This window comes from Mustela lutreola, chromosome 4, assembly GCF_030435805.1.
Source record: "Mustela lutreola isolate mMusLut2 chromosome 4, mMusLut2.pri, whole genome shotgun sequence".
Lineage (NCBI taxonomy): Eukaryota > Metazoa > Chordata > Mammalia > Carnivora > Mustelidae > Mustela > Mustela lutreola.
The window spans coordinates 73,252,933-73,279,851 of record NC_081293.1 but is presented as its reverse complement, the minus strand read 5'-3'; the positions used below and the strand labels follow the sequence as shown (position 1 = coordinate 73,279,851).

Sequence of the window (26,919 nt, the reverse complement as noted above, 5' to 3'; positions counted from 1 at the left end):
CAGGGCCACTGGGAGTCTTTGACCTCCAGCCGCACGAGGGGACGGCAGTGCCTACCCCATAAGGCTAGTAGGGCGTCAATCCTGTTCTTCTTGAAATATGTGTAACACACACGTGGTGCGTGGAAGCTTCCAGGAAGTATGGGCTGTTGGTAACTAAAGACCTAAGGGAGATACAGAACATATCTCTGAGACCCACCACCCCTGTGGTTTCCAGCGTCTCACATCAGAGCAGGGACAGGTCTATGTCGCATTTCTTCCCTATCCATCCCACTCCCCACCCCCATCCAAAGTTTGCTCTGCTGAAGACCTGCATTAGTACCTGTTTTCACAACCGGCAGAAATTCAAAGACAATCGTCGCTTTCATAAAATGGTGATTGCTTCTTCGCACCATTTTGGCTTAGGAAAGGTTTCATACGAACACTTTACTCTTAGGGAGTGGGGAAAATTCTAGATGCTATCAGCACCATTGCTATCCATATAGTGAAAACTCTGCCTGGCGTGGCACAGGGGTTCAGTATGTTTCACAGAATGAATGGACGTGGTTTAATTGTTAAACAGAAGCTAAATACCATGTTGCCCATCTTATTTCCTATCCTGCCACACTGGCAAACAATTACAGGTTCTCAGTTGTCTACTCTGATAAACACAGCTCACCCAAATTGAATTACTGCTGTCTCATAGGCATGCCAATGCTTTCTTATAAGCCTATCTTCGTTGGTGAGATTGTTTCCTTCTCAAGCAGCCCTCACCATCAATTTTGCTAGATAAAATGTCACTAAGTCTTTTGGATTCATTGCAAAAGCCCCACCCCCCATGCCCCAACACAGCCACTATAGACTCATAGCCTTGTGTATTTTAAATGCATCTTATCTAACTCTCCTCTAACAAAAGCATATAGTTCCTAAAGCTGGGAATTCTGTCTTTCAAATCTTCGTGTCCTCTTCAGTGTCTGAGAAAATGGTTTCTCCTGAATGGTCAGTATATATTTATTTCACTGGAGGAATGCCCTCTACCTAAGACAGAATGATGTAGAAACTTGAAAAAGATCAGAAGAATTATCACTGTGAACCCTAGGAGCAACCTCCTTCATGTAGCGTGGATGCAAAATGCCAGAATGACCCTGAAAGTTTGTTGAAGAGAGCTGCTTAACTTAAAAGACTAATAGCCTGGGACCATCCAAGTACCGACCTCTTAAAGATCTTGGGAGTATATTCTAGACCACAACTGCGCTAGCTTGGGAGTGAATTTATTTTTCTTTTCTTTCTTTTTTTTTCTTTTTAAAGATTTTATTTATTTATTTGACAGAGATCACAAGTAGGCAGAGAGGCAGGCAGAGAGAGAGGAAGAAGCAGGCTCCCCGTTGAGCAGTGAGCACGATGTGGGGCTCAATCCCAGGATGAGCGCCGAGGCCCAGGAAGAACCTAGGACGATCATGACCTGAGCTTCATTAAAGCAGAGGCTTAACCCACTGAGCCACCCAGGTGCCCCAGTCTCTTTTAATTCAATTATAAAACAAATGTCTGCCTCTTTTCTATGGACATAGAAATTCCCATCAGGAATTCTTTGTAATTCTTTTTTTTTTTTCTTACCAGTAATTCCACCTGTAATAATTCTTCCTTCTACAGTGATGTTAATGTTGCTACATCTTTTGAGAATGTCAGAGCCAGGGAAGACGTTAGCAAACACTGACGTCAGCTCATATAATTTTAAGAGGAGGAAGCTGAACCGTCGGGAGATAATGCTCCCTGCTTCAGATCAGTGAGTTAGTGGCAGAATTGGAGCCAGAACTTGGTTCTCTGTAGGAAGCCTGGGACAGCTTCTCAGGAGCTGCGTGGAAACGGCTGTACAGATGACCTGGCCAACCCAGACCTCTAAAGTGATGTGACTAATGTCACCATTCACATGACAGACATTGTTTTAGCTCAGAATAGTTGTCACCTCATCTTTCTGCCAGATCCTGTCCTTTGAGATGATCAGAGCCCAATTTGTATAAGTTCAGCTGCAGAGAAGAGAATTCTCCCTGCCCCCAGTCCTCTCCAAACTTGAGGATGTGATGCCTGAGGTAATGGGAATGCCCTTAAAACATCAACTAAGTCTTCACTGGTCCAGAGTCAATATTTGGAAGTGCTCCATTTGCGTGAACCTTATTTAGAGCCCCGGGTCCCTGTATGCCCCATCATTGCTAGGGGAAAGTAGTTTTTGCCGTCTGTGCCCATACAGAAAGGAAGCAGTTTGGCCGGAAACAAAAAGAGCTTGCTGAATGAGTTGGGAGCTCCCAGAACTGTAATTCAAGGAGAATCAGAGTGATGGATTGTGAGGACAGAAAAGGAAGCTGCCCCGTGCGTAAATGACTGAGAAGTTCTCTAATGAGTGTACCTAGGAAAAAGGACATGACGTTAGGGAAGGGCTGGGTAACCAAGCTCGGGCGTCAGATGCTGTAGGAAACATGTCGAAGGCTGAAAATGATAATGATTTTAGTTTTATAACTACGTGCAGAACACAAAGATGCAAGACAACAGGATGATTTGACGGCAGGTCCCTCTTGGGAAGGAGTCTCACTTCTCTTCTCTCAACCCCCGAATGTTTCTCGAGCAAAGCAGGTAAATATTAGGTTGGATAAAACATAAAACTTGCGAGAGGAAACTGAAGCCCAAGGATATAAGAAAATTTAAAAACACTACATTGGTGCTTTAAGTTTAATTCTGTGAACGGTGATCGCGGATCTGCGATGTGCTGACATTTTGCTGGGCGCCAGCAATGTCAAGACGAGTGAGACACAACCCCTGCCCTCACGGGCACACAGTCTAGGGCGTAAAGCTACCCCCAGACAGGTTAATCATAGCACAGAGTGATAAATGCAATACTCTCTTGATTTCTGGTATTTCGTAGAGTGGGGAGGGGTAGGAGAGGAGCAAGGAGATTGCAACTGGCCAAAGGTGGCTGTAATTTTTAAAAAGAAGCTCAATTCCCAGATTCATAGGTAAATTAAATCTGATCCATCGAGAGCAAGAATCTGGAACCAATTAATGGAAAGAGATCGTGAACATTAATGTAAGTCAGAGATGAGCCTGAGACCACTGTGGGTTTACTGGGTAGCGTCAGACTGACATGATTTCATTTCCCTTTTAGAGAAAACAAATCCGACCAGGAGGCTAGAGAACACAGTACAGAGACATGTGCCATCGACTTCATATCATGTATTGGTTTTCTGCAACCGTCTGGCCGGGTCTTCAATGATAGATTTGTTGAACGAGAAATACAGGCATGATACTAAGATGTTGAGACTTGAAAATGCAAATTAATTGGCAGACATCAATCAAAAAGGTGGCTTCTCTCTTTGGGTGGGTTATAGGTTCCTTGGTGTGGCTGTGCTAATCCTTTCGTTTGTGATTTAGGTCACATGTCAGGAAGGGACTCCGTGGGAAACCACACATTTCATACAGGGAAGTTTGAGCAGTGTTTAAGAAAGGCTGCTGACATGTGATTTTGCCTTAATGGAATCAATAAGGGGCAGTGCAGAGTCTCACCACTGGGCACATGGGTTGGGGGGAGATCAGTTCTTGGAACCCGTATGAAGCCAGAATAGTAAGCAGAAGGGTCCTGCCCTGGTCAGGTCTCAGGAGGGCTGTTCCCTGCACTGCCCAGCCCATGCTGACCTGCTTGTTAGCCCCACTCTAAGCTTTCCTACAGGCGCTTACCCCCTCCCGCATGAACTTCCTCCCCGTTGGGCTCATCATCTGTGTAGGGACCTGTGGAGGCCGCCTGCTTCTCTATCAGCTAGTTCCCCATCGTCGATCTCGACTTGAGTTAGCTCTTTCCTGTTGGACTTCAACTGTGGCAGTTTGGTTCCCCATCGTGTCTGTGAGCGGCTGTCTTCTGATACACCTGTAAACCAGGAGAATTGTGCCTGACACGAATAGGTGAATGGACTTGGAAATGCTAATTAATCGGTAGACATCATCCTGCTGTGGAAGTGGGGATAGGAAGAGAGTAATTGTACTTGGAGGAGACTGCTGTTTGACTTCTTTCATCGCCCTCTCCCATCTTCCTGGTGAACTTCTGAAGACATTTTTTACATTGCTTTAGAGAAAAACTATCCTTAGGATAAAAACAGTTGGGTTTAGTGTACTTGTTCCAAATATCATTTTTGTTTACATTATTTATTTTGTATGGAAGTATAGTTGACACATAAATGTAATTTTGGAGGGTTTCCGGGGGGACAGGCGGGGCAGCAACATCTTTCTAGGGCTGGTGTTCCGATGACTTTCTTATTTAAGAACATATTAACACACAGTTGATAAAAATTTCTCAGAAAAGAGCAACATGAATTTTTTTAAATGTCTCATATCTGCTTTACCTAACAGATACTATCTGTGAGGCGATCAAGACTTGTTAGTGGGGCGCCTGGGTGGCTCTGTCCCTTGAGCATCCAACTCTTGGTTTCTGCTCAGGTCCTGATCTCAGTGTCGTGAGATCGAGCCCCATGTTGGGCTCCATGCCATGGGGAGTCTGCTTGGAATTCTCTCTTTCCCTCTCCCCTCCTACCTGCTTACACTCTAAATCAATCAATCCAATATTTACAAAAAAAAAAAAAAAAAAAACTTGTTAGTAATTGATGATATTTTCTGTGCTTTATGTGTCAAACCGAAAGGATGAAAATGGAGCATTTGAATTTGATGTAGGATTATTCCCTTTCTTTTTCACCATTTGTATTGTCAAGGTGAGCTCAAGATAATAATTTATTGCAGGTAGCCTGAAATTTCAATATTGTTCCTGAGTTCATCCTCCTGTCTAGGGGGATATGCAAAATAGATCATATTTATTTATAGGTGACTCAGCAAGGCCCTTTCTCTCTCTCTTCTCTCTCTCCCTGTTTCTCTTTCTCTCTGCCTACCCCCCTTGCCTTGGGGGTCTCTTGTTTTAGGGACCCCAAATGACCTCTTTTAATTTCTCTTTACCTCAGAACATCCTAAAGGATCCTTCTGGGGATGAAGCCCTGTAGTGTTCCTTTATTCCTTCCTAAGTTTTAAATGTATGTATTTTCCAATTATTGAAAAAATAAAGACTTTACCTTTTAGCAACATTTGTAATGAAAACCTTCTTAAGATAAAAGATGGCGTTACCACCATCCTTTTAGAAGAGATTGATGTTCGACTCTCCATAATTCTTCTATTATGTAGCTGGTTGATAACCACTTATTGGAAAAAAATGGCTGAGAGCTCATGGAGGCTGCTGGAGGTTACGTTATCTTTTTTTTTTTTTTTTTTTTTTTTTCCCCTACAACTGTGATTGTATCTTTTTAACTACAAACTTCACAGTGGACACGGTCTCCTTTGTGAAGCCCGGGACGTCATTCCCGAGACCGTGGATGGACCAATTCAGATGCTACCTTCCCTCCCCACTCCGGGCAGCCACGCAGAACACCGAGAGGTGATGAGAATTTTACTGCCCCTGATTCATAGACCTTCAGCTTCTCGTCGCCTCCCTCGCTTCCCTTTGCTTAGCAACAGGACCGTGGCGAGCTCTGTGCTGCCAACAGATTTCTTCTTCGCTTTCACATTGCAAAGAAGAATTTAAGCGTAAGAGACAGCCAGTGAAACAACATACATTTTACTGGAGCTTCCCATTAGAATTTTATACTCTGACTACCAGGGGCTTCCTCAGGCCAGAGGATTTTTACATTGTTCCCAGTTGAAACTCAGTTAACCGTATCCCCATCACCTGGTCTGCCGTTGAACGTAGCAGAATGTCAGCAACCGGAGAAGGGCCTGGCTACAAGTCTACCTTCTTTTCTCCCCCAGATGCTATTTTTAGAAATCTAAGACCTCTAGCTCAGGAATTAAGGCCACCCTGTAGGAGTAGTTAAAAGGCATTGAGAGGTGTGCATGCCGTCTTTGCTCCTCTGTGAAGGCCGTTCTGTTCGGTTCGTTTTGGTTTGGTTTGAACACAGCGTGTCAGCTCACTGGTGTTGAGTTGGAGACGAGAGTAGACATGGCATGAGACTCAACCCCTCCTGGCCTCAGACACTGGAGCAGACCATGTTTATGGGTAGTGTTAGGCAGAATCTAAGAGATCTCCAATATTCCACCATTTTTTTTTTTACCTAAAATAATGACAATTCACATTTTATAGCTGAAGAGAAGTGCCCAATTCCTGCTGAGGGAACACCAGGGCTTGAAAACCTTCAATGTAACTGGTCAAATTGGGAAAGGTTTTATGGGGGAACATAGGATTTTACTAAGGCCTTGGAATTTGGGAACAACTAGATTTCCCTAAACCAGCCCCCCTTCTGTCCTAGACAGTAGAAAGCTCGATGGAGTGATGGAGAGGAGAAAGTAGAAGTTATAAATAAAAGGTACCAAGCAGTCCAGAACGACCAGAAGAAATAACTCATGTGTGGACAGTGGAGGACGAATTCAGCTAAGAAAATGAAATTGGGGTCAGGGTGCATTGTTTTACTGGACTGCCGGGAAGCATCAAAGCTGCTGAGAAAGGGAGCAGTGGACTCAGCTCTGTGCTTTCTGTTCCATGAGCCTTGAGAGCTACAGCTGTCTGCTTCCCAAGATGAGCTGACTTTCCCTGGCATAGAAGATTCAAAGATAAATTTGACAGTGTCTTGTCATGGCTATTTGGAACTATCTGTCCACATGGACAAGAGGAGTCCGAACTTGAGAAGGAAACTGACAACAGTGGTTTGACTGACAGCAAAGCGGAAAAGGGCTAGGACAGAGGTTGTGTGCATAGAGCACCCACACAGGTGGCATAGAGCAAGGGTCTGCAAACCATGGCCCAGATTCAGCCCACTGCCTGTTTTTGTAAATAAAGTTTTATTGGAACCCAGGACCATTCATCATAGTGTCTGTGATGGCTTTCATGCTGAGGCGGCCATCAGAGGATCTGGAACACAGTATGAGCTATGAAGCTTAACACTGTTTTTTTCCTATTTAGTCCTTTGCAGAGGAAAGAAAAAAAAAGTGCTAACCCTGGACATTCAGACAAAAACAAACACACACAAGCAGTGGGTTGATTTGGTTCATCTTCTGTTTTTCAACTTTTCTATCAGTTATTGGTACAGGAAATACTTTCAACAGTGGGAAAGCTAGTAATACAAGCAGGATCATAGGTGATGGCTGACAGGCCCTTGGCCTCAGGATGGGTCATCAGTAGGAGAGTTAGGGCTGTATTTGGGTGGGGAGCACTTGTTTGCTGCTCCTTATACTAAGATTTGGCCCCTGCTGGTGGTGCCTTGTGGCCTGATCCTCCCAGGTTTCAAGAGAACCTAGACATTGAGACATACGTGTCCCGTCTCTCAGTCTTTAAACATGGCCAGCTAATGCGTGACATTAGTTTTCAACCTCTGTGGTCAAACGTGACGTTTCTCTTGTCTGGATTTGGTTTATGGCCATTGCATTTGTGACTCTGGATTTGGAACTAAGAACAAGGTATCATTTTGTGACAGGAAGAACAAAAAGGTAAGGGGAGGTAAATTCTACAGCAAGAAGACAAACAGAGCAGTAGATGGTAGGGTCCCCACCCGGCACGGAGGCTTGTGGGTGCCCGTCACGGTCAGACTGGGAAAGCACCCTGTTCACCCCTGCCAAGTTTGCTTTAGCAAACCATTAGTTCGCAGGGCACTGGGGAAATGATTCTGATGCGCTGACAGTTTTTATTACTGTGTTTATTGGATTCATTGCCCTCCTCTGCCCCTCAGATGAGACTCTAAAATGCGAGAAGAGAAAGGAATTAATTGTGCATCTGGAACATAGACTTCTATTTCAAACCAGAAGAAATGGGCAGGAGGTATTTCTTGGTCTTCTTCAGACATATATGAGGAGAAGGAAATATTCAAGGGGAAAACCAGAGTAAACATTATTTTTGGTGGGATCTTTGGTGCAAAGAAACACCCACCAAATGTTCTACTCTTCACCATCGAATATACACAGTGCGAATCTATTTGCCCTTTTAATGGAAGCGAATCACTCTGAGTACAGGACCTTGTTTAATTTGTTTGTCCTACATCCTCAGGGAGGGGTCATATGCCTGGGGAGCACTGCGTTTGCTGGATGAATGACCCGTGAAGGCATGAACCAACCGAACTTCTCGTGGACCCTCCAGCCCATAGCTTAGATGTTTCTCTTATTGCCCCGGTTTTGGTCCGATGACCTCATCTCCCCTATGCCTCCCATCTCCCTTTCCCAAAACAATTATTTTACTTTGGGATACATCTCATTGTCTTGTCCATCTTCCAAGTGTTTCTAAAGTTCACTTCGTCTTGGGCTTCTTCTCCTCTCTCTCTCATGTCCTCTTCCTTTAGTGCACAGCTGTTTACATTTCTATGAGTTGAATTTTCGTGTTTATTAACAACAGCATTGTTATAAGAAAACAACAAAGTCATGGGAAATTATAAAACAACAACCATTATGAAAGGGTCGAAATGGACAGTCAGATAGAAAGTTAAGAAGCTGGAACCAGTCTGTGCCTGTTGAAAAATGGAACTGAATTGGCTAAGCTTCATGGGCTGTTTCTGCAAACATTCTCAAGTTTGCGCAGATGGTTATTGATCCACGATACACACCTAATAAGTTTAAATTCCCTTTATTGTGCAGAGTAGCATAAATCAGCATTAAGGAGATATTCATGCATGTGTAAGACATAGGTTGATTTCTGTGTTCCTTCTAGGTCTTACTTTAAGTACAAAGGAAAATAATGGTAATATGTGGTTTCGAAGGGAGTCGTTTGCATAGTGTTGTAGATGTTTTATCAGAAACTGACTCTTTTACACCTATGATTTAAAATCATCTGTGAATTCCTGACTCTGACACTATCCAGCTTCACATTTCTTTCAGCTAAGTTCCACTGCGCTTGTAGAAAACAGGCCAGCAGTAAAGTTGGGATTGTGCAATCATGGTATTTTAGAGCTGAAAATAATCAGTAGACTCCATCTAATTCATTCAGTTCATGTTTTTGATAAGGAAACTGGCCACCTAAGGGAAATTGACTCTATAGCAAACTTTGTTGAAATGTATTCACTTATTGAGAAAAGTGCTGATTACAATAGTTTTTCTAAAGTTGCATTAAAAGGGCTACCACTACCTAAAATTCTAAGGTCCCTTCCCTATTACTACTATACTATTACTAGTAACAAATCCCACAAGATACAGATGACTATCTAGAATTTACAGAGTAATAATAATAGCTAATTCATATGACTAACAGAAAATGTTGTAATTAAATTGTTTCAAAGTATGTTTACTTTACTTATGCAAAGCAACCTCCACCTTCTGAAGATGATATAACTGTTAATTGGTCTGAGGATTGGATAATTGAATGACGAAGATACAGGTCAGATTAAGGACAAAAATGAATATCCCCAAAGGTGAAATTTTATCTGGCTTAAGAAGGATAAAAAGCAATAGAAGATCTCATGTAAATTGAGTATTTATTTAACAAGAACAAAAAAGGGGGATGATAGTTTTGTTTTGTTTTTAAAGAAAAGGTTGGCACTTAATGCCATACTTAAAATAGTGGCTATGCTTATGTTTTAAAATCATTCTGCACAAAAGTAAAGGCAATCAAATTTTAGTAAATCAAGGTATCCTAAAGACTTTGGAAAAGTAGCTTATAAGGAAAAGCTGGTAAGGAAACATGCCCATGTCAGCAGAATGAATGGGAGATGATATTTGCAAACCACATATCTGATAAAGAATTAATATCTAAATTATATAAAGAACCCATGCAACTCATTAACTACCACCACAACAGTCTGATTTAAAAATGAATAGAGTGCCTGAATAGACATTTTTTCCAAAGAAGACATACAGATGGCTGACAGGTGCATGAAAAGTACTCAACATCACTCATCACCAGGGAAATGCAAATCAAAAGCACACTGAGCTATCCCCTCCCACCTGTCAGAATGCCAGTGTCAAAAAGACAAGAAATCACGAGTGCTGTGTGTCGGCGAGGATGTGGAGAGAAGGGGACCTTTGTCCACTGTTGGTGGAGGGTACGTTGGTGCAGCCACTGGGAAAGAGTATGGAGGTTCCTCAAGAAATTAAAAATAGAGCTTCCCTGTTATCTAGCAGTTCAGCTTCTGGGTATTTACTCAAAAAAACCAAAAACATGAGTACAGAAAGATATCTACACACCCATGGTCATCATGGCATTACTTACAATAGTGAACACAGGGAAGCAGTGGGAGTCTCCATCAATAGATGAAAGGATAAAGAAGATGTGTGTGTGTGTGTGTGTGTGTGTAATGGAATATTATTCAGTCATAAAACAGAAGGAAATTGTGCCATTTGTCATAATATGGATGGATTTTGAATCTTGAGGGCATTACACTAAGTGAAATAAATCAGACCAGGAAAGGCAAATACTCTATGATTTTGTTTATGTGTAGAATCTTAAAAAAATAAAATAAAAGCTGGTAGATAACAGAGAACAGATTGGTGGTTGCCAGAGCCAGGTGTTGGGAAGAGGTGTGTGAAATGGGTGAAGGCAGTCAAAAGGTACCAACTTCCAGTTATAAGATAAATAAATCCCAGGGAATGTGAATGTACAGTACGGTGTCCATCATTGAGCGTACTGTATTCTATATTTGAAAGTTACTGAAAGAGTAGACCTTAGAGGTTCCCAGGTACACACACAAAATTATTACTATGTATGGTGATGGATGTTAATTAGACTCATTGTGGTGATCACATAGTAATATATATATTTATTAAATTATTATGCTGTATACCTGAAAATAATAGTGTTATAGGCCAATTATATCTCAGTAAAAAAGGAAGAGAGGAAGAGAGAGAGAAAAAGAAAAATGGAAGGAAGGGAGGAAGGAAGGAGAGAGGAAGAGAAAGGAAGAAAGAAAGAAAGAAAGGAAGGAAGGGGGGAGGGGGGGAGGGAGGGAAGAATTTCCATGGAATCAGATCAGTGGGTGGCAGGGAGTACATACATCTGTTGTAGTATCATCATTAACAAATGTACCAAATATTAATTTGAAAGTTACTTTAGCATACAGGATATGTCAAAATGTGAAAGTAATGATAATTTTCAAAATGTGTAGAAAACTAAACCTTGAAACTGGCATTTTATTTTTTTTAATATAATTTTTTATTTTTTATAAACATATATTTTTATCCCCAGGGGTACAGGTCTGTGAATCACCAGGTTTACACACTTCACAGCATTCACCAAAACACACACCCTCCCCAATGTCCATAATACCACCCCCTTCTCCCAAAACCCCTCCCCCCAACAACCCTCAGTTTGTTTTGTGAGATTAAGAGTCACTTATGGTTTGTCTCCCTCCCAATCCCATCTTCATTCATTTATTCTTCTCGTACCCACTTAAGCCCCCAAGTTCCTCAAAATGTTGAAACTGGCATTTTAAAATGTGTTTATAAAGGGTGATACATTGTTCCCACTGTCGTACCTATATTTAGAGTATATTATAATTTAATTGCTCTTTTTTTATTCAGATATATTTCTAGTGGTGCTTTGGAATCTAAGAAAGGGTTAAACTCAATTTTTTTTCGATTTTTATTTGCAACACAATTCAGCTTCTGTTAGTGAAAAAGTGGAAGAGGACCTGGGAGTGCTTATTACAAAGGTCGCAAGTAACAACATATTTATTGTGAATTGGGATCTTTAACAAATTAGAGTATTCCCTGGCTCACTCACTCATCAATAACTACTAAGTACCTACTGGTGTGAGGTCCCGTTGCAAGGATTCCTGTAGACCGTAGACCAGCGAACGGGACGCAGACCCCTACGACCATGAAGACTACGTTCTAGCCACCAGAAATATTAATCGTCTTTGTATGCCGGGTGAGAAGTCTACAACAATAGACTCTAAAACGTCATACTGTGCTCCAGTGGATGTACACAGTAATACTTTCTGTCGGGTCATGCTTCAGAGCTTCCAACGAATTCATTTTGTTTAATTCTTAAACACCCGGGGGCTGTGTTTTTCACAGGAACCAATGGAGTCCCTGAAAGGTTTACTGGAGTCCCTGAGTCCCACAGACAGTAAGTGGCAAAGATGTCCCTTTCCTCCTCTGCCCTGCGCGACATTTTGGGGGAAGGCCACATGCAGCCTTGGGAGTGGGCAGACATTTAAACCTCCCATGACAGTAGCAAAAGAGAAAAAAAAAAAATGTCCGTGATGAATAACAGGAGGAACAACCTGGATGGGAGTCTAACATTTAGCGGGAAAGCCACGCAGTCGGGCAGCTGTCAATGGCATTTGAAAGAACTAGGAGTGAACGTGTGTCTGAGCGTAGAATTGTTTTGTTGACCTGGGAGTCAGTGTGACCAGCGGACAAGACTGAGGAGGCCTCCACATGATGGAGTAACCTGTCACGGAAAGGCGGAGGCCTTTCATGCAGACTGGTCAATGCCCTAAGTGGTCTCAGACTTTGATGAATGACTTGTCGGCTATATTCTCTCTGAGTGTCTCTCTGCTTAGGATGGGAAGCAAGGCGGTCTGTGGGAATCCACCTTTACAAGGTAGACTGGACATAGCCTCCCTTCTCCCTGGAAGCAGGAGCATTTCCCAGCTTAGAAAAGCACTTGGCCTCTCCCTTCTTGACCAGGAGCATGCGCAGCTCTGTCAATGATGACATGGAATGCAGAAAGCGAATGGTGCAAGTGTGGGAAGCGTCTACGCAGGCTGGCCATTCACCCACCTCAACCTCATGGTGGATGTCAGAAGGGGAAGAGGAAGTGGGAGAATTAGCACAGAGTGAGTGCTAAACTCTGTGTCCCTCCCCTGCCCAGTCCTCTGACTGCCTTGTTGGGAGGAGTTGTCCCCAAGCCCTCTTCAGAGAGGAAACCAAGGAGGAGCTGGGAGGAGGTACTTAGTGCTATTAGCTCAGGGCAGTGCTGTCTTCTTACGTCATTACTATTGCCTCCTCCCATATTTATAGATGGGTTTGATTTTTCCTGAATGCTCATTGTAGCAGTGTGTCCTCTTTTATCCTGTTAAAATTTCTTGACAGTTTTACTGAGGTGTGTTTGATACACAAAACCCCATACAAGTCAAATGTCTATGACTTGAAGAGTTTGGCCATCTGTGTATGGTCCTGAAATCATCAGCATAGTCAAGATAACAGACATACACCTGTCACTATCACCAGTTTCCTTGTGCGTTTGTGTTTGTGGTCAGAACAGTCTAGGGAAGGTAAGAAGATGAGAGCTACATTATTTCTAAGTATACACCATACAGTATTGTCTACTGTGGGGACTATCTTGGAGGGCTGATCTCTTCTTTACCTCACATAACTGAAACTTTATACCAATAGATCAACAACTCCAATGTCCCTCTCTCTTCTTTTTCTTTTCTTTTAAAGATTTTATTTATTTCAGACAGAAAAGAGAGAAAGCATGCCTATGGTTGGGGGTTAGGGGGCTAGGGAGAGGGACAAGCAGACTCCATGCTGAGCACAGAACCCAGTATGGGGCTTGATCCCAGGACCCTGAAATCATGACCTGAACCCTAATCCAGAGTCAGATGCCTAACCAAGTGCCCTAAGCCACCCAGGTGCCCCACAAATCCAATGTGTCTTAAGTAAGGGGCAGCATTTTTTACCTCTTTATGGATCCCCATGAATACCCACGTGTTCTGCCTTTTGCAGTGTATTTCCCATGGTGTTGAATGCATGGTAGACAACAAGTCAACATTTGTTGTATAGAATTGGTTATTGCAGTGGGGGTGGGGAGGTACAGCTTTGCGTCCCTGGTTCTCATGTTTCAGTATAGAGTTAGGTTCCATTTCTCTCTAAGGGAAACTAGACGCCTTTTTCATAATGTGGCAGACTTCTGCACATTGCCTCTTCACCCTGGCATAATCAAGCCTTGGCAGCAAGTGTAGACTGCTTTGTCTTTACCAGGTGTCAATCCTCTTAGATGCATTTATCAGCTATGAACTTTTCATGGCTCTGGATTGACCTACAAGAGGGGATACCACTTGGAAGGATGCCTGTGATTCGTTTCCATTTGGACGGACCAGCTCATGGCCATTGCCAAGCACCCAGCTGGTGGGCAGCATTCCTTCATATTTCTGTGTTTTTAATCTAAAACTTTGGATCCAGGGGATAAAGGATTCCCATATTACAGGTGGTTTATTAGTAGTTAAGTATGGTCCAACTTCTCTGAAGGAATCTTTAGGAACATAGGAGGAATGAAACTATCACTATTTTCTTATATATAAACGAAAAGTTCCCCACCCCCCGGCCCCAGCTCCAAAAGTTCTTAGGAACTCAGTGTTTGGCAGTAGATAACATAGTAATTAATATCCTCCAGAAAATGTGCACATAGAATTCTGTTAAGAATGAATCATTGGCTCTTAAACAACTAGAGTAACTCTGTTCAGACTGTGTCTGTTTGGTTCACAAATGAAAATGTGTCTCCCAGATCTTGAGCTAGTCAATTACCAGAAGCTGGATGTTCTCTCTAGTCCTGCTGGATATTGGTTAAGAACATGAGAACATGAGAAATTGATGTAATCACAGTTCACTGTGATACTCATAGATGAAGACTGATAGATATCTACCGCTCATAGATGAACACTCAGATAAATAATGTATAATTGAAATATTACATAAATATTATATCTTAATTTGTGCATGTGTGTGTGTCCACACATGTGGGGATGTGTGTTTCCTCTTTTGAGGAAAACTCCGGTATGTCTGATCAGGCTGTCATATTGGTACATGGAACCCATTGACAACAGAAGCAGGAAGGAGGGCTCTGATGCAGCATTTGTCGTCTTGGAGACTACATCCTCAAGTTCTTCAAATGATGATGCTTTAGGTGAATAAGTTTGATTGATTTTAACAATGTTTTTACTCTAAATACACACTGACACATAGAGAAATGTCTGTTAGATACACAACACTATCTTTTAAGCATGCATTAAAAATTATGTTTCTTTAGGGGTGCCTGGGTGGCTCAGTCAGTTAAGCATCTGCCTTCAGCTCAGGTTATGATCCCAGACCGAGTCCCATGTCGGGCTCCCTGCTCAGTGTGGAGCCTGCTTCTCCTTCTCCCTCTGACTGCCACTCCCATGCTTGTGCATGCATGCTCTCTCTCTCTCTGAAAAATGAAAATATTTTTTAAAAATTATGCTTCTTTAAATGGTATGTAAAAAGCCCTATTACAGGACTAGAGAAATATTTTGTAAATGATATTAAATTGTCTAGAAACAAATCACCTTTATATATGTATTTGAACACAGGCACTTCTCAATGATTATAGTGATGATAAAGCCAAAGAGAAATCATGACAAAATTCATAAAGTTCTTTCTTTTCCATAAATTGATGACAGTTTAGTTTATACCCTTTCAGCTCCTGATGCAGCTGCGTGTCCTGCTCACTTCCTCATTGCTGGACAGCGCAGTGTAGTGGGAGAGACAACACATTTTGAGTCAGACATACCTAAGTTCAAATCCGTCTGACTGCTTATTCGCTACTTTATAGTGAGCATTTATGAATTGCAGGTTCCTTATCCTTTTACATGGGATTTTAAAAGATGCTATTATGTTATCTTGAAGGCTCAAGAGGATGCCTGATGCGGGCCCTGGGGTAATATCTAGAATGAAGAAGAAGCTCAACGTTGAAAATTGTTACTGGGTGGGTTGGAAGCAGCAGAAAGCAGAGAAGGAGGTTATTGATGACATAATAGAGGCTCTGGCAAGAGGTTAGCAATGAGTGATTCTCAAGTCAACCCCCTAGTGAGACCCATTCATGGCTCAGTCATTGGCAAGGACCTTGGCTGACCCTCTATACCAGTGTGGTGGATTTCACTTTTCCAGTATGACTGCTTTGAGGCTTCTCATCCATCAGAGAATTACAGGTGTCAACATTAATTGTGGGAAAGCAGAGGTATGACAGGTATCACGAACGTATTCTCTTTGCAACGAACGTCACCATTTTGCTGATGGGGAAAAACACCAAACATGCCAATCATATGTGAAATTAATTCACCTTTCCAGACTGCCATTTTCTGGAAAGAACTATTTCACTAAATGCTCCCAGGGGCTACAGGACTCTAGATCATGAGCAGTTTCATATCTTGCAAATCTCGTATGCTGATGAGGTTCAAGTGAAGCCATTTTACAAGGTTTGTTTTATTAGATTATTAAATTTCCCTTCCTGTAGCTTAATTTGTGATGGGAAATAGAACTCATCTTTTTTTTTTTTTTTTTTTTTCCTCCCAGTAGACCTCTGTTTTTGCCCCAGGGTGTCCAGTGTGATTTTGAGATCAAAGAGTTTTATTTAACCTCTGCATTGGGTCTTACATATTTCATTTATCCCCAAGCCAATTATGCGCAAATTCTGCTTCCTAAATGGATCAGCGAGTCTCAGAGAAGTCCAAGTTGTTCAGAAGAGAGGACTGACTTTCTTTCTTTCCCTCCCTCCCACCCTCTCTTTCTTCCCTCCTTTTCTTTCTTTCTTTCTTTCTTTCTTTCTTTCGTTGGTTCATTCTTTCATTGGTTCGTTCTTTCGTTCTTTCTTTCTTTCAAGATATATTTATTTTAGACAAAGAGAGTGTATCAGCAGGGGGAAGGGCACAGAAAGAGGTAGAGAGAGAATCTCTAGCAGACTCCCCACCAAGCACGGAGCCCAGCAGGGACTTACTCCCAGGACCCTGATATCATGACTTGATCGGAAACCAAGATTCAGATGCTTATTTTACCTTGTGTTCACTTTGGAGCATTGAAAAATCATGGCTTTCAGAGAGGCATGGAGGTGGCCCAGGACAGAGACATCCCCATCAGAGGGGTACACTTTAGACCTTTGCATCCCCTTGATCTTTGTAAATGCAAAATGTGTTTTTGTCAAGAGAGCTTAAGATGTCATACTATTATGCATCCAAAGACTTGAGGTTGTTTTCCTTCTCAAAAGGACTCTATCAACACCTACATGTTGTTTCTGGGTTGCAAATCAAAAAGATTTGCAGAAAAGCTCTGCAGAAAAGTTCTGGCATGTTTTTGAAAGGGCAGCACAAACTCTGATTATCATGGATCAATCTAACTGTTCATACTCATGAATCTGCAACATTTCAACCCACAGGCAATTGTAGCTAGAAGCTGGGTAAGATCAAAACTACCTGTCACCACACTCAAGAACTTACTGTTTGAGTTTGCAGAGATCATTCAAAGGCATTCTGCGGTTAAAGCACCAAGTGCTTCTGTTGAGTTATGATAAGTTCCTTTTATAAGCATACTAATAAAATTTTCCTTGGAAAGTGAAGCTGTTTCTATTTTTAATACACCTAGAATATATTCTAATGTATAGGTCTCCACTTACTGGTATCCAGTGTGCATATTTTTAAGGTATTGTGCCAAAAAGTAGATTTTTGCATTGATGACTAGTAATAAGGGGGCTCATTGAGCTGCAGACTGAGAACTCTCAGTCTGGTCCACACATGTGTAGGGACAACAGATCTAGTCAACTGCTCCAACAGGTAGTTCAGGAAGAGGAAATTAGCCAATCTGAGGACTTGATCTGGTAACCATAGATCCCTGAAACAATAACAGCACCACGCATCGCAGTAGAAAGCTCTGTAATACAAAATTAATTAATGCAATGCTTTTCTCTTAGGGGTTTTGGATTTACAGTTAATCAAGCTAAAGTACCTGACTGGCCCCAGGACAGAGTTGCTTGTATTCACAGTGATTCTAGTTATTTTATAAAGGTGGAAAATAACCGAGTCATTATTTCTTTAGACCGAAAATATCTTTAAAGACGTGACATGGACGAACAGCTGGAGTTCTCACTGAAACCTGATTTTTATTACCTGAGGGGTGGGAAGTACTCAGACTGTAGGCTAACGGCACATTCTTTGGCTCCAATTAAGAATATGGCGGGTATTTGGATTCTGTTCTTTTGATGGACTGAGAAACAAGTAATTCAGGACAGATTTCCCCAAAGAACACTGATGGGGTTCTAGGGAGTTGGAGTAAATTCTGTTTCACAACCACATATATAAGTGACAAATTTAAAAATAAGAACATGATAAAATAGTTTTTTCAATAATGTAGTCACCTTCCACCATGCCTAAGTGGTTTGTGTTCAATTAAATCAATATTGAGTGCCAAGGATAACCAATGGTGATAATTCATATAACCATGTAGAATTTTAAGATAGAAATAATTAGTGGAATTAAAGATATATATATATATATATATATAGACATACACACACACATACATACATACATTTTTTTTTTTGACTGGGAAAGTATTAGAAATTACCTCATTCATGTACTTCCCTTGGAAAGTAAATATTTTATTTTCTGGGTTTAAGCAATTGATTTCACAGCTCATCCTTTTATACTAAGAGAGAAACCATATTAAAAAACATAGACTTGTACAGTACAAGGGTGCATGCCGTTTCAGGATCTCTTGACACTTTCAGCTGTAGGTAACAGAAAACCTTGTCTCAAATCATGTCAAGTTGGCTTGTGCAAGGACATTCATTCTGTCACACAGGGATCTCTCAGGGAGGCTGTCCCCTGGGTGTGGTGTGGCAGGGTCCCTGAAGTTCTCTGATTTGGATGTGGTCTTCACAAAGTGTTGGTTTCCTGCTCAGCTTGGTGACAAGATGGCAGCCATGCCCCGAGCCCCCAGTGTTCAGAGGAGGCTGTGAGACCATTTTTTAGACTTCTTTCCCCGGTGCTTCTTAGCAAAGGCACTCTCATTTTTTTTTTTTTTTTTTTTTTTTGATCAGGCCACCTGCGAGGCATGAATGATGTAGAGGGGTCCCGACCACCTTTAGAGCTGGGAATTCAAATCCACTTCCCCAGGGTCATGTGGTATAAGATGGCCAACTGAATAAAACTAGGTTTCTTCCCAGTTTTAGGAAGAAAGGGAGAATTGGATGTTGTGTAGGTTGTCATCAGTCATCTTGTAGGTAAGAAATTAATGGCCTAGAGAAGACTTGGACTGTGCAGAGTTAAAAACTTAAAGCCATTTTGTCCAGTAGTATTGTCCACATTATTTATAAAGTTTTCCCAGTGCTCTCCCACTTCCCTGAAAAAAAAAAAAAAGAAAAAAGAAAACCAACCACTCTGGTCATACTTGCACTTGCAAAAGCAGAGAAACTTTATCTGAGTTTCTGAGGGTGAATGAAAGCTGAAATACCAAGCCACTTGCATTTTATGCTTCCTCGAGGAAGACATGTGTGATCTTGCCTGAGCCCACCACAGACCATGCCTTCTTAACAGCTTTTCACAGAAGCGTGTTTATTGTATGATTGCTTAATTATACATTGTTCTTTCTACTAAACGCCAGTAGGAACGGTGCTCTCTCTTCTTGGTACATAAACTGACACTCAGCAAAAGAACGAATGAAATGAATAAATCCTGGGATCTTTCAGTCCCATAATTGTGAAATACATTCAAGTACTGTTGTGTGGTCCCATATGCATAAATTATTATACTTTCAGGTAATGTGTAGACACAGTCCCACATCCTGAAAGAGTGAGATCAGTGGGACATAAAGAAGACCTGTAAAAATAATAGTATGAGACCATCTGTATCATACATCAGTGACACGGCACATGGTGAATGGCATCAAACTTCAGTAGAGTCTAGGGAAGGGAGCTACGGTGTTTCAAGACTTCTCCACGGAAGGGGCAGAATCTGGGTTGGGAATTGAAGGAAAGGAGGGACATCAACAAGTGGGAAGGAGGAAATCCAATCCAGGAAGATGAACCAAGACGGGAGAAAGCTTAGATGTAGTTCAGGAGCGCAAGACAGATCTGTTTGGTGAAGGTGTTTTGTCACTGGGAATTAGGAGATGCCACCAAGGAACCGGGGAGCGAGGGGGGCGGGGGGGAAGTGGAGATCCTTCAGCTCCACCTAAGCCATCGTACTATTTGGGAAAAGGCTGAAGCTTTCAGAGCAGGATTTTGATGCAAAGAACCAATATGTACAGAGATGAATTTGTAGTATGTGTACCTGTGTGGGATGGAACATGAGGGAGAAAAAGTAGACAAGCTGTAAAGTTGCCTAAGTGTGAATAAAAGTACAGAAAAATAAGATGAAAGACATGGGTATGGAGGGAAGGATGAGGCAAATTTTGAAGAAGTAAGATGAGATGACATAACTGATGACGAATCTCCTCAGTGCTGAGCCTTGAAAACTGATAAGATCATTGATTCAAATAGGGAAGTCCAGAGGAGGGTTCTTTTTTTCAGAGAAGAGGGTGGTCTGGGTCTTCAGCCAGCTGAGCACTTAGGGTTGCCCATCAGGCAGTCAGAAATGTGCAAATCAACCTCAAAATCAGTGCAGCTAGTGGTCTACACAAAAGAGAAGCTGACTTGCGGGTAAAAGCCAAAGTGACCAGATAGACGGAGATTTGCTGCATTTAGCAGAATGCCTGGCACAGACATATCTCAGTGCAGATTTGTTGATTCGAAACTAAACTATTAACCAGAGTGCTTTGAGTCACCAACGACACAAACCTGTCAGATATTGACTGAAAGGCTGAATTTATGGACTGAATTTCATGTGACAGAATAATCCAGAGACGAACTGGCTTTAGGTACGACTGGACCGGTGTGTTTCCATGGTTAGAACTTCTTTCTCTTTCAACTCTGCTTTGTTCTCCATTAGCTCTTTTTCTCAGGTGGGCTCTTGGATTTTAGGGCACATTCTACCAGCGTCGACCCTCCTGCAGAGAGAGAGCTCCTCTTCTCCACCACGTCCTGAGTAAGCACCAGAATTCACTCTTCCTGGAAAAACTGGGAATATATCATTTCTGGATCCCCCATGGTGACTTGAGGAACCAGGCCCATCTTTAGAATCAGGGGTAATGGGAAATCTCTCAAAAGACACTTAAGCTAAACCTAAAGGGGGGGGTAAGAATACAGATAATTGCAAAGAAAATTACATTTCCTTTGCCACAAGAGAGGAGTAAGGATGCTGGGCAGGTAAATAAGACACAGGCCCACCGCAGGCCTTCGGCCTAAATCCTGTAGTGAAGACTGAAGTCCTGGTCTTGGATAGGCACATGTCCAGGACAGGAGGAGGGCGGGCAGTGGAGGAGGAATAAATGAATCTACAGCGGAGGCTAAGCTGACCTTGAAGCACAGGTGGGAGTTCCTCGGGCCCATTTCCTGATGCGCGGCTTCCGCTGTGGGGCATCTAGGGACACGGCTCCAACATGGCATGTTCCGCTGGTTGATAGGGCTGGACAGGCTCTTCTCCATAATTTAGAAATACAGCAAGACATTCCCAAGTCCAGAGGCTGTAGTGAAAATGCTACTTCTAATGTTCTTACCTCTTTTGTTACCAGATTTAAAGCATGTGACTCAGACATTTTAAGATGAAAGAACATCCCACAGAAATGATTTACTGTCTGGCTTTTGTGGTTCGGGGTTTTTACTGAGGTTTTCAAAAGAAAGAAAGAAGAGGACAAGTGTCAGTCCCTAATGACTTCAAGCTTCAATTGCTGTCTCGTCTATTGGTGAATTCAGGCCCATCCAGTTGCGGTGTCCCTTCATTCTGTCACCAAGCGGCCCTTGCTCAATCGTCCCTTTGGCCTCCACCTTCTGAAGTGTGTTTTGCCTCCTCCCTCGGACAGGGATAAGGCCTGCTGCTGCTGAGTCAGCGGGGGGTGGGGCCAACTCTCCTGCTGGGTGACCAGTGTGGCCATAGTCAGAGATGCTCTGTCTGCTCCTCAGACTCAGACTGTCCGTTGCATGTAGTCAGTGCTCAACAAATGCACATTATTGTTATGCCTGCTATTATTAGGATTACTATTAAAAAAAAACTCTGTTGGCAGACACCACCAGTCATCCTATTACTCTGTATAGGAGCTCACATCTTTTGAGATTTTTTACTTCTGTCCGTTGAACACATCTCACCCCGCAAGAGCGAGTTCTTCTTCTCTTTGGTGCAAGCCAGATGGCTGTTTCTTGAAACAGACCTTATATTTCATACCTGTTTGCTTTTTGAATCATCTTTCTTGCTTCTGCTTCTAGTGATTTTGATGTTCCTGGGATTGATTTCACATGGCATAGTTTTTAGGGCCCTAGTTCCTGCCTCCCTGGCTTATAGGTTTGGGTGATTCTTTACACACCCCCACATAGGGAGAGAGCATGAAAACTGAAAAGCCTACAGTAGAGGATGTGTCTGGTTGTGAGCGTGTTTCTACAGATACACACACGCATGAACACACACACTGCAACCAGTGGCTCTTACCTCAAGCCTTGATGACACGGGCACCGTGTGCATGCTAGTGTTATTAGGAATAGCCATGTAGCAGACAGACCTCAAAGATGTGTTTTCTTCTTGAAGCACACACTCAGAAGAGCTGTGATTCTCGGCATTTGCTGTGTCCTTGCCATGGGCTGAGGACCGCGCTAAGCGATTTACATACATTATCTTAGTCTCTGTCACCACGACAGTCACCCTATGGGGGAGGATTTATCCCTATTTTATAGATGTGGGAGCTGGGGAGCTGAGGTGGAATTAGAAGGAGGCAGAATCAGGACCCACATGTAGGCGAGTCTGCCTGCATGGATTTGGCCCAGCCTGCACCTGTCAGACCCCGGCCCTTCAGCTCTGTGGGAAACAGCATTAGGCTTCTTTACACTCAAAACACTGCAGGAGCCAAACCAAATTAAACCAAACCAAACCAAAGCCACTGTTAGTAAAAGCGGCTCAGCTCTATAGCATGGAGACTATAGTTAATAACACTGTATTGCAGATTTGAAAGTTGCAAAGAGAATCCATCTTTAAAGTGCTCAGCAGGAGAAAAGAAACTGTGTAACTATGTGTTGGGGCTGGATATTGACTAGACTGATTTGCCATGATGGCATCTCAGTACATACAATTATCAAATCATGATGCTGTGCCCCTGAGACTAACATAATGTTGTATGTCAATTATCCCTCAATTAAAAAAAAAATAAATAAATGGGGCACGCGGGTGGCTCAGTCAGTTAAATATCTCTGACTCTTAATCTCAGCTCACGTCTTGATCTCAGGGAAGTGAGTTCAAGCCCTGCATGGAGCTCCATGCTGGGTGTGGAGCCTACTTAAAAAAAAAAAAAAAAAAAAAAAAATCAAAACAAAACAAAATCAGAAACCCCAAATGAATGAATGAATGAATGAATGAATGGTACTCCATGGAATAAAAAGCATTTAGTGCATTGCTATCCTGATTTGGTGTCCTTATGCTTTGGGTATTAGGAAATTAATCAACATTTATATGAAGGACTCTGCTGTCCCAAATTACCATTTTCTCCTTGTTGAAAAACACATCGGTCTATGTATTTTACTCTCCTGGATGGTATTTTTCATTCTATACCACTACCTTTTAAATTCTTTTTGTTCATTTGAGTTATTCTGATACTTTCTGCTAGTCTCTCTGGGAATATGTGTTTCTTCTAGCTCTACATGTGTATGGGGTAAGTTTCCACAATAGGGTTAATGAGTGGGAAATGCACTAACTCTGAAAGCATGCCCTACGGAAATGCTTGTGCTGACATGCAGATTGCCCCAATTTTCTGCTGAAATGCCCTTCTCTGCAGGGAGTTGTTACTTTCCAGGGTTGTGCCATAAGAAATCAATTCTGTTCACGGAGATTACTGAGATTAAGAGCAAATATCAAGCCCCAAATCAATGTGATATGATTATACTTATCTGTACAATTACTCACAATGTTTGGTCACCAATACAATTCTATGAATTTTTAAAAAACAGTTTAGGTGAGCCTTAGCCATCGGAAAACTAATTTGGTTTCTTTTCTAAGGGAGAATATTTAGAAAGTAAATTCCAGCAACTCCTGTAGTGTATAATACAAGAACACTTTGTGTCTGTTTCATATTTGATAAGAACTGTGCTGTTCTTTCTTGAAAACTCCGCAGTTTACCAAATATGTCAGAACTTAAACCAGCATATATAAGCGAGATGTGGCAAATGTTCCTCAGCAAATTTTCAAGGGATTGGAATATTTCCCAACTCTTTTCGAAGAGAAGAAGTATTTTTCTTTTGGACTCCCAGAGGAGGATATTATTAAATATAAATGTAGAATATTTTGAAATTGCTGAGTGAGCCACTATTTTGATATGTCGCCTCTCTCTCCAAAACTTTAATATTACTGTTTTTAATGGACCATCAGCTATCACAGAGAAAGATTTGATTTTTTTTTTTTTAAGTTTTGGTAAATTGAATCTTGATGATTTTGGCTTGCAGCACTGCTGAATTCTGAGTATTCCTGGAACCTGAAATCATTATGTGAACTTTTCCAGATTAATTCTATTTGGTATATTGCAAAATAATCGCACAGGAAAAAAAACAACAACAACAAAAAAACAAAACACAGTCCTAGCCTTTCATCATATTTTCTTTTCCAAAAATGAATGTAAGAGTTGATTTTTAAGATAATGAATGGACTCTCAACAGTTTCCATTATAAACAATGTAACTGTTGAAACAAAGCCAGGCTTTACGTAACCAAGAAGACTTGTCTGTTGCCACTCCAGCCTTGGCTTATCTCACTCGTGCTGGGTGAAGGGCAAGCTTTCTTTCCCTTGTTTTGGGTCCAGCGCAAAGATATGTCCGGAATAGTTCATTGGTAGCACACATACAGTGTGACAGCACCAAGTTTCTTTGAGTTCTTACCATCCTGTAAAGCTGGGATTGAAAAAAATTAAATGATGACTGGGCTTGGCAGAGGAAGTCTGTGAGTAAAGGTAGGGCTGTTGTAAAATCAGTCCCCCGTTTGAAGGGATTGGCTGCTGCCCAGCTCCTGCGGAGGTGCTGGCCTATGGAAATTCAAAGCCAATGTGATCCAAGCGTTCTTTTTTTTTTTTTTCAAAGAAAACAGTAATTCCTTTGCTTCCTTTCCTTATTTATGAATAGTCTAATTTCCATATGTTGTAGGCCAATTGGATTTAAAAAATAATGTGTGTGGGAAAGAGATCTGAGAGCCACATATGACTGGAAGGCCACCAATTTGCAACTCTTCGACTAAAGTGTGACACCGTTTGACATCTTTATTGAAAAGCATTTACTGAGACGCTGGGCATGCTCTCTGGCGCGTCTCCTGATGTTTGTAATTAGTCTGATGCCCTGCTGGTTCTCTGCTCTTGGATCTTAGCATTTTCTAACATTGTCCATTTTATCCCTGACTTGCAGATGGGAAATCGGATTGGATTAAAAAGAGAGAGTTTGGCACAGTAAGGAGCCCACATCAGGTTTACAGTCTGGTTACTATTGCAGAGCTCACATCAAAGATCCTACCTTCTTCCTGAGACAAAGTCTTTTTCTTACAAATCGCTTATCATCATTTGTTTTCTGTCTAGTTCACTGTTCTTAAAATCCTGCCCGGAAAGCAGACCTTCACTGAAACTTGCTTAGGGCTTAATGTGCAGCCCTTGGTGTCCACGCCTGTAGTTTGGGGAGGGTCCTCCATTATCGGAGGGACTCCACTGATGCCAGACTTAATCTTCATTGCATCATTCCAAAATTTTAATTGCTTTCCCAGACCTCCCTGTTTTGTTGTGGTAGCCCTGATACTAGGAACTCACCGGTCTAGGTCCTTCCGGGGGTCTGGGTCATGGATGCCAGGCCGGATCTGCTCTTCTTCATTACAGTGCTTTCTGCCCCGGTGGCAGACCTGCTGCTTGGCTGTGGTAGCTGAGACCTCGCTCTGCTTAACCCTCCCTGTCTGCTATTGCATCAGGTTAAAAACCTACGGAATTCAGTGCGTTTGCAATGGATTTATCATGAGAAAAATAAACTAGGGAGGAATAAACTCTTGCTGTGTGTATGTACTCATAGAGTTTAAGTACACTTACTCTTTCTTCCCCAAAAGCTACTATGTATTTGTCTTTTATGGGGGAAAAAAAAAAGGATTGGGGCACCTGGGTGGCTCAGTCAGTTAAGCATCTGCCTTTGGCTCAGGTCATGATCTCAGGGTCCTGGGATGAAGCCCTGCATGGGGCTCCCTGCTCAGTGGGGAGTCTGCTTCTCCCTCTCCCTCTGCCTCCACTCCCCCTGCTTGTGCTCTCTCTCTTTCAAATAAATAAATGCAATCTTTAAAAAAGAAAGAAAAAAGATTGATAGTTATTTCATTAGTATAGTCAGCTGATAAAAGAATTGATTTTTTAACTTTCAGTTGATTCATGAAAATATAAATGCTGGTGCTGGTCGGATAAAGTGCCATCCTATTAAAATCCTCCTGTAGATGTGAAAGAAATGATGTCAGGGTTTTGGGAATGATGAAGGTATTGCCTGTTCAAATCCCCTTTTACAGTGTCACGTGTCTTTGGGATTATGTTCAAAGGATATGGTCACCTCTTACGCATTATTATTTGGGTCCGTGAGCTTGTACAACAGCCTTCAAGACCTGAGCACTGGGACCGAGATTTCCTTTGAGAATCAGTTTCTCAATTTCAAATTCCAGAAAGTTCACACTTAAATTCACGTAACCTCCATCATGCGCATCAATTCATTTTGTTTTTGAGGAAAGAATATTGTCAATGACAGGCTGTCCTTCTTCTGTCTCCCCTCTGCCTGTCTGTCTGAGTGTGGGAAAGCACAAAAAAGTGCCGAGTAGCTTTGAACCTGGTGTGTCTTCAGAGTTTAAGTAAGTAAATCCTCCATTAAAGACACTTGGAAGGCTGGATCCAGTAAGTTGACTGAGTATGCCCCAGGCATTTAAAGTGCAATGAGACAGAAGACAAATGGCTAGAAAAGGTTGATTATAGATTGAGTCTCCTCTGGCTCCATTTGTTAGTATCATTTCCTGAATAAGCCTATATTGGAAGGTAGAGAAGCTGCCATTTTTAATGTATTCCAGTCTCAAAGAGGAGAGGTAAGTAAATGTATAAAATGATAATATGCGTGTGCCTGGAAACCGGATGTGATAAGTATACATCACAGATGCACGTCTGCCAT

General features: G+C 42.0%; 1 protein-coding gene across 2 annotated transcripts in view; it reads left to right on the top strand.

Annotated features, from left to right (window-relative positions):
• Positions 1-26,919, top strand: part of PRKG1 (protein kinase cGMP-dependent 1) — a 1,263,025-nt gene that overhangs the window by 256,936 nt on the left and 979,170 nt on the right. The gene's annotated exons all lie outside the window — the stretch shown is intronic.